The sequence below is a fragment of the Frankliniella occidentalis genome, unplaced genomic scaffold (genome assembly GCF_000697945.3).
Source record: "Frankliniella occidentalis isolate FOCC.00 unplaced genomic scaffold, Focc_3.1 Scaffold73, whole genome shotgun sequence".
In the NCBI taxonomy this organism is placed as follows: domain Eukaryota; kingdom Metazoa; phylum Arthropoda; class Insecta; order Thysanoptera; family Thripidae; genus Frankliniella; species Frankliniella occidentalis.
The window spans coordinates 619,843-627,610 of record NW_026267203.1 but is presented as its reverse complement, the minus strand read 5'-3'; the positions used below and the strand labels follow the sequence as shown (position 1 = coordinate 627,610).

Sequence of the window (7,768 nt, the reverse complement as noted above, 5' to 3'; positions counted from 1 at the left end):
GAGGCGCGCCAGGCGGGCAGGGTGCCAGCGCTCCACCCACTCACACACTCAGCCGCTCCCAGCCGGACATCGTGCGACTCGTCAGTCTGTCATACGCAAACACCAGGGGATCAAGGTTCGATCCCCGCCAAAGGCGTGCGCCAGAGAGAGAGAGTCAAGGATATCATTCATGATACATCGTTAAACAGAAAGTGCACAATTTCGGAAAAATGCTGGTCTTTTATGCAGGGAAATTAAGTCTCTCTTAGGAAGAAAAACGAAAGACAATTTAAATCTAATGAACTTAAAAACAATGACGACTCTGAAGTCCTTTCTTATGTGCCCTGGTCTGGCAAGAGAGCTCGAGAGAGCGGACTGCGCAGTCCTTACGGTCCTTACAAGCAGCAGGCTCTTCCAAGTGGCACTGCTATGCTATGAGCGGGCAGGCAGCACCGGGAGGTGAGGGTGAAATCCTTCCTTTTAGGTGGGAAAGACGCTTACACGGTCGGAAAGCAAAAGAGAACGGCGACTCTCTAGGGGGCGTGGCGGGGGCGTGGCGGGGCGTGGAAGGGGCAGTGAAACCGTACAGGTCTGGCCCCAGCGCACAGAGGGGGACAAAACACACACCCAATTACCCGGCTAAACATCTCTCACACACACACACTTGCGCACACACACACACACTTCAAAAAGCATTTTAAACGAAATTTGTACTACACCACTGTATTAAGAGCGAAGAGTGTTAATGAATACAAAAATGAACCACGTGCTACAAAAGGCTTTCTTACAGTACAGAACGAGATACAGAAGCTAATTTTAATTCTTTATTGAAACGCTAGTGCTTTTCGATCAATTCCAAGTGGATACGAAATGCGTGAAGATTTGCAATATCAAAGAGTAATTTTCCCCGTTAACCGACCATTTTTGCACAGTGGAGCGCTGGTGTGGTGGCTGCTGCAGCGCCCCGTCGTCACACGTCACACCTTGGTCCCTGCCGTCCTCCCTCAAGGCCCTGCTCGCCTCGGTAACGAGTTGAGACGGCCGCCGTCAGGCCGCGCGCCCCGGCCCGCCCCACCCCGGCCCACCCGCCGACCCCTGACGGGCGCCAGTCCTCTGCTAATAAGCATCTAGTCCCATCCCAGACTTATCAATTAGCACGGATTTGATGCAGTCGGGGTGGGCCGTAGGTTGGTGGTGGTGGGGCGCCGCCGCCACCACCATCAGCAGCAGCAGCACCACCTCGTAATCCACCAAGGTTCAAACTGGACTTAATCAAGGCTTCTGTCACCGCCGGCCCGGCCCGCAAGCCGTCCCGTACCCGGCCAGAGGAGAGGGGTACACTGCTGGGAAACGCAAACGATGGCATCGAACGGCTATGCCCCGATTCTCTGCGAAAGGCAAAAACGACACAAAGGGGGCGGGCCTCTCGGCCGGGGCGCGGGGCGGGCACCCTGTCCGCGCGCAAAGGGTCCTCGCCGGATAATCCTCCTTGTCTCGAGGACCCTCAAACAGCGCGCGGCATTGTCGGCGCAAAAATCTCTATTTACCCGTCCCATTTTAAAGTGATGAGAGCGAAAAGCACCGGGCGCAGCAAGCAGGAGCAGCGCGCAGGCAAATATTTCTTCAAAGAAGAAGAAGAAAAGGGGGGGATGTAATTCCCCCACGCACCCCAACCCTCGTCGCGGCTGCGGGCATCCCGCGTCCTCCACGACGGCACGGGGGTCGTCGCCGAGGCTGAGAAATAGACTTTGCGCAGCCGCCGCGCTGCAGCGAGAGCGAGCAAGCGAGAGCGAGCAAGAGAGAGGAGCGGCGCATGAATAAAATAAAACGTAATCACCCCTGTTAACACATCATTGTCAAGCCTTTTGCTCGGCTGATGGCCGCGAGGAGGAGGCGGTCCGCGCGCGCCGCCCCCGTGCCGCCCCCGTCACGCCGCTGGAGGCGGCGCGGGGGCGGCGCGCCCAGAATAGAACAACACTGCGAGGGGCGGCGTGCAGTCTGCACCGCGCAAAGTCAAGTCCGCTGAGCTGCGCCCCGAAAAAACGGCAACTCAAAGAAAAAACGTTTCCACCTTCTCTGCTGAAGCAAAATATTTTTAATTTTCACTTTGAATGTGTGCAATTTCTCCGAAAAAACGTCGTTTCTTTTCTTCTGTATTTTTTTCCTGGTTTGCTTCCACGACGTTTGCGACGCGCAGATGGAGCAGAGGCCAGCCTCCCCAATCCCCTCGCGGCGGCGTGGCCCTGCCGCCCAAGGCCCAGGTGGGGCTGCTGGTGCCGCCGGTGGCCCGCGCAGATGGCGCCCGGCTCAGGTTGGGGGGCGGCGGGGGCGGCGCGGGTTGACCGTCTTTGTCTCTCCCGGGGGCGGCCACCGGGGCAATTCGCTACACAAATTCGCGCAAATCCAATCACGCTGCGAACATGACGAGGTGGCGGGTCCCATTCCCGCCGCCCCCCAAGTTATGCAGATGGGGCGCCCGGCTGACGTGACGGCCGCCGCCCCGAGATGGCGAGTTTTACCTCGCCGGAATAAATAATAAATAATAATAGTATCAACCTTGTCAGGCTTTGCGCGCGCCCGCCGCGCGCACGCCTTATGCGACGTCCTTCAAGTTAAGATGAAATGGAAATATCTTTCCTGTTTTTCGCTTCTCTTCCCAACCGGTAGAATACGCTTGCACCGCGGCGTGGGCTGCTTGAGGCAAGGTTGGCATCCTATTATAGTGTCGAGAAGACCCCGCGCGTCGCGTCCTATTTCACGTGGCGGCCCGAGTGACTGACGCAGTGGTTAGTGCGACGACGCCACGCACACCGAATCGAAACGTCGAATCGACGTGGAATCAATGTCGGCGTCAGCCCCGTCTCCCTACCGTGTTTGCGCCGATGAGCACGTGTAATCCAGACCCTCCCGGGTGGTGGTGGTGGTGGTGGTGCTGGTGGGGAATGGCAGCACCGGCCGGGCACCACCAGCTGGCGGACAGGCTACACAGCACGGCGTCTCACCACAAGCACAGTCACACTACCACACACACACACACGCAGTGACACAGTCGGGCGCGTCGTGGTATTGCCCCACTCGCGATGCGTGATACGCGAGGATGGCGACGACAAGCTGTGCGGCAACGCGCTCAGCGCCTCCCCCTTGCTCTCTGGTCGGCGGCGCGCGTCAGACTGACTCGGGCCTCAGGCGAGCGGGCGCGCCCGGCGGTGGCACGGCCCCCCCCCCCCCACTCCTTTTCCTACCCCAACCCCTTCCCGCCGCTCCACCCAGCAACACACTGCCCCGCTGCTACCGGCGGTACGCGCGCATACCGATGAGACGGCGGGGGAGCCAGCGCAGACCAGCCGGAGACACATTCAAGACCTCGAATGCCTTTTGCAAAGCACGACGCACGACATACCGCCGCAACAGCTTTGCTTTCAACGGCCAGTGTTCTCGTGGCCGCGTTCACAAAAGTTATTTCTGGCGCTCTATACGGACTACGGCTATCATAATACACACTTTAAAAAAAATACTTGCGATTTTACCTACCATGGGCTTGGCAACCCTACACATCAAGCCCAGGGTGAGCAAAATTCCCCGCCCCGAAATTTGCAAATTTCAATGGTAGTATTACGTACCAGAACGCTAGAAAAAAGGATTAAATGCTTTCATATTATATTTCGGGATCAGTACGTTACTAAACTCAAACTCCTGGTGGTGTATGCGTAATGTACTGTTCCCTAAGTCGTAATTAAAAAAAAATTCATCCTAGTCTACAAGGAACGAAAAGATTCGTAATACAAACGAAATTCGTCATATTTCGTAATATAGACATCTCCTCCAAGCCAGTATCGTAACATTTTGTCTGTCTAAATTATCTGGTTTGGATCATTTTAAAAAAAAATTCAAAATTAACAAAAAAATATAGCTTTTATAATATTTTTTGTAGAAACTGAAAGAAATCAGCATTTTGGCCTCAGAGACCTTGTAGAGTACCTTTCAGAACATAAAACCTAAGATAAATAACTCCGTCACTTAAAATTTGGAACGCAAGGAAGTTTCTGGACCATTAAAAAAGAACCTCCATTAGTATTTAAAACTCCTAAAAGCCAAGTTAAAAAGAGGTCAGTTGTAACTATTTAGGGCCACAAATTGTACACAGGACCAGAAATAACAGAATAAAATTGCAAAAGACCTGTATGGAACACTTCCCACTCAAAGTTCCTGAAAAGGTGGTTTTTGAACAAAAACACCATATTTTCATAGTATAGTATGCCCTTAAAATTTAAATTATGGGCAATTACCACCCTCAACCAAGGTCTAAAATTTCCTTGTATTTTTTTGAAAAGATCTTTCCTTGGTTAAAGAATTATTTTTTTTCTGGGTGTAGAAAATAATTCTCTAGCAAGGTTGAATTACCAAGCCCCTCCCCACCACAATAATAACGGCGCACACAGAGTTCTCGAGGTTGAAAGTTTGTATCCTAGGTGAAACGAACAATACAGAATGTCGTATTCTCCCCGTGTGAGCACTATAGGGAATGGCACTCTCATCATCGTTGTGAGCATCGATTGCCCTTTCGACGGTGCCTCGCCAACTTCAACTGGTTCAGAAAGCGCCCAACAAGTCGACAGAAAGGACGCTCCTATGCGCAATATTTCTCGGCTTAGCATTAACCAGAAGCTTTCTGCGATGAGTAAGTTGCGGTAAGATGTGATCTCCTGAACTAAACTGGTGAGGAGCACACATATTGCACACATGTTTTACCACTGTAAGGATTACTTTCATAAAAAATAAATGATGGATTCACCAGAAGTGTAGAACTTGTCGGGATGGGGGTTAAAATGGTCAAGTAGAATATGCATGAAAACTGTACATTGACGAATAAAATTCATGAATTTAATTTGTGTTTTTTGTTTGAAGGTTCTAACGTCTCGTGTGGTCCTGTGCGCCTTGGCTCTAGTTCCGCCACTCTTCCAACGGGTGGAAAATGACTCTGCCGCCTACGCACCGCGCTTGTTCGTGTTTGGCAATGGCGATTAACTGGATTAATTTCTTCGTCGATTTCCAAGGGTCGCCTTGATATATGTGTTTTCTGGGTATACAGATGAAGAAAGAACAGAAGTAAGAGTAAAAAACTAATTTCAAAATTAAAATTAAAGCTGTATCATCTGCTGCCGACTACTGCCACGTTAGTGCAAGCTTAGTTTGTTGTTTTATTTCACCTAATAATGCTTTCGATACGTTCCAACTAAAGGCATTGTTGTTTCAATAGTCACAATGTTGTTTGTATTTGAACCTAACGACGATTTCACCGTGAGAGGGCGTCTGGCAAAGGCCGGGCCGTTCACCTGCATTCCCCTTTCTCCCCTCCTCCACCCCTACCCACCCCCGGGTCGGGGGTCCCTATATTAGCAGCGGAACCTCGGCGAGCGTTTAAACACTTAATTAAACCTGCGGCTGATGACCGCGGCGTTAATACAGGGGGGCATTTCCAGGTCCTGGTGAGCGCGAGGAGGGGAAGGGGGGGGGGGGGAGGGTAACAGTGTGAGAAAGAGAGGAGCGGGTAGAGATCAGCCGAGGAAAGGCGGGTGTAGAAGAGGCACGTCGCAGTAGTTCAACTCGGCACGGGGAAAGTGGTAAACTCTCAAACGACTCCCTCCCCCTCCCCTCCCTGCCAGGTTTAGGCGCAACTACTCCGCTACTACTACAGCGAATATACTTGGTGCCGAGTCGCCGAGAGCTGTAAACGAAGTATAAAGCGTTTTAAAGGCGTATGCGCCTCAGTGACGAAGCGGCGGCGGGGTGATCTGCACCACCCGCTAGCAGCGGGCCCAGAGAGACTTACGTCCGGCTCAACTCTCGACTTTGTAACCTGTTTCACGCTAAGACCCCCCAGTGCGCGCGCAGCCCCGCCGGCCGCCGCTGCTGCTGCAGCGCGGCGTAGGCAGAGAAGCCGGGACGAGAGAAAATAAAAAAGGGAGGAAACTGGACGTTCCGCTGCGCTCGCTTCCCTCTCTCTCGGCCGGGTGTTATATTCGAAGCTTCCTGCCGCTTCCTGCTGCCTGCCGTGCAAAGCAGCGCCTCCGCCGTGGCCCCGGACACACAATGCCCCCCGTTATCGCGGACGTCTGCTTATCGCCAGGAGATAGCGCGCCGGGAACGCCCCCCCGCTTGCAGCCGTGTGAGCCATGAGGTCGACACCATATGGCCGCCCCGGCGGCGGTCGACCTGTCGCCATGAGTCATACCAACACCATACAGCCTCCTTTGTCGCCAGCGTCTTACCTGCAACAAACAAGCAAACACACACTGTCAAGCACACAAAACCACAAGTTGGAACAGTACGCTGTTTGCTGTCGTAAACGGTATGTCATGGACCAATAAATAATGTCTACATTAGGGATTTTAATATTCTACGTTAAAAAAAAATTCCTTATGTATTTGAACTTTTTCTATAAATGTTTTGTTTTTCAAAGTTGCAATTTTGTTTAAAATTTTCGAGACTAAGTTTCAATTTTTTCGGAAAAATGGGATCTTAAAATCCTTCCTTAGTCTGCACTTCACGAAAGTTCAAATATTATTTTTTTACAAATGTTTTAAGACGATGCAGCTGTTGTTGGACCGCTGCAGTATCGCCGAGACACAGCAAGGGCCGAGGCAAGCAGGGCAGGTCAGTTACACCACCGCTACACCACCCTCGGCGGCCCACGGGCCCGCCAGGGCGGCGCGCACGGCGCGGAAATGGAGAATTAATTCATCAAGTTTGTCGCCCGTTAATCGCCATAATTGTCATGTAATTTGCAGCACGGTCCTCCCGCGGGGGAGGGGGCGGAGCAGGGAAGAGGGAGGCTGGGGAGGAAGGAGGCACAGGCGCGAGGGGCCGGGCCAGACACCGGCGGCGGCCGTGTTATCCAACGAGGATTTGCCGGTGAAATATGTACGAAGTTGGTAACCGTGTCGACGTGGTCTGTCTGCGGGGCGGGCGGGGGAGGCCATTGCAGCCAGCGGGGCCAGGAGAGGATAAAGGGACCGGCGCCCCAATCGACCCCCTCGGCCCGGCGGCCGGCCAGGTGTACCAGCCCCTCCACAAGACACTCGACGGTGGCGGTGGTTGGTGGTGGTGATGGTGAGGTCTGGGTGGTCCGGTCCGGAGTCCCTCCAAGAAGTCTCCAGCAGCGTGGCTATTTAATGTCACCTCATACCCAAAAGGCAAGGTTCTTATTGAACCAAGTAAATATCCTCGGAACAAGTCATTTCCTAGACCTGTGCTAGGAAATTGACTTGTTCCAAGGACATTTACCTGGTGCAAGAACCTCGTGTTTGGGGTGAGTGTCACCACATCACATGTTACTGAATGTCATGACAGGTTACTGAGTGACACTACAGGTTACCCAGTGTCAGCACAGGTCACTAAGGGTCAACAAGGAGTGTCAACTCAGCGTGTCACCTTGTCGGATACAGCAGTGTCTCCACAAAAATAGCCTAGGGGACTCTCAAGAAAGAGTCTCCCGACGGAAGTCTCTCGACGAAGTATCTCCAAACGGAGGCCCCCTCCACGACGACGGCGGCCCACCCCGGCCCGATGTCCAGACGGCACTGCGTGTTTGAATACACTCCCAGCCCAGCCCGCACCCCCCGCAGGCACTGTCCCCGCCGCCTGCACAGATTTCCCCAAGCGCCTCCTCCTGAGCGGCCGTGCGGCTCGCCTCGCGCCCACCAAGAAGGCCCCACGGCAAAGTGCTGAACACGTTCAACGGCCAACTGGAGCGCGGGGCGGAGGCAGGGTGGAGGCAGGGCGGGGGCGG

The 7,768-nt window shown here is 53.4% G+C and overlaps 1 protein-coding gene across 5 annotated transcripts in view; it reads right to left on the bottom strand.

Moving 5' to 3' along the window:
• LOC113208628 (protein O-linked-mannose beta-1,2-N-acetylglucosaminyltransferase 1) overlaps window positions 1–7,768 on the bottom strand; it is a 175,963-nt gene that overhangs the window by 123,390 nt on the left and 44,805 nt on the right. For 3 of the 5 annotated variants that reach the window (XM_052268640.1, XM_052268636.1, XM_052268639.1), the window contains exon 1: window positions 2,849–3,145. The exons of the other annotated variants lie outside the window; for them this stretch is intronic. The gene's annotated coding sequence lies outside the window, so the exon portion shown is untranslated. Of the gene's footprint in view, window positions 1–2,848; window positions 3,146–7,768 lie in introns of those variants that run through there. 5 annotated transcript variants of the gene reach the window in all.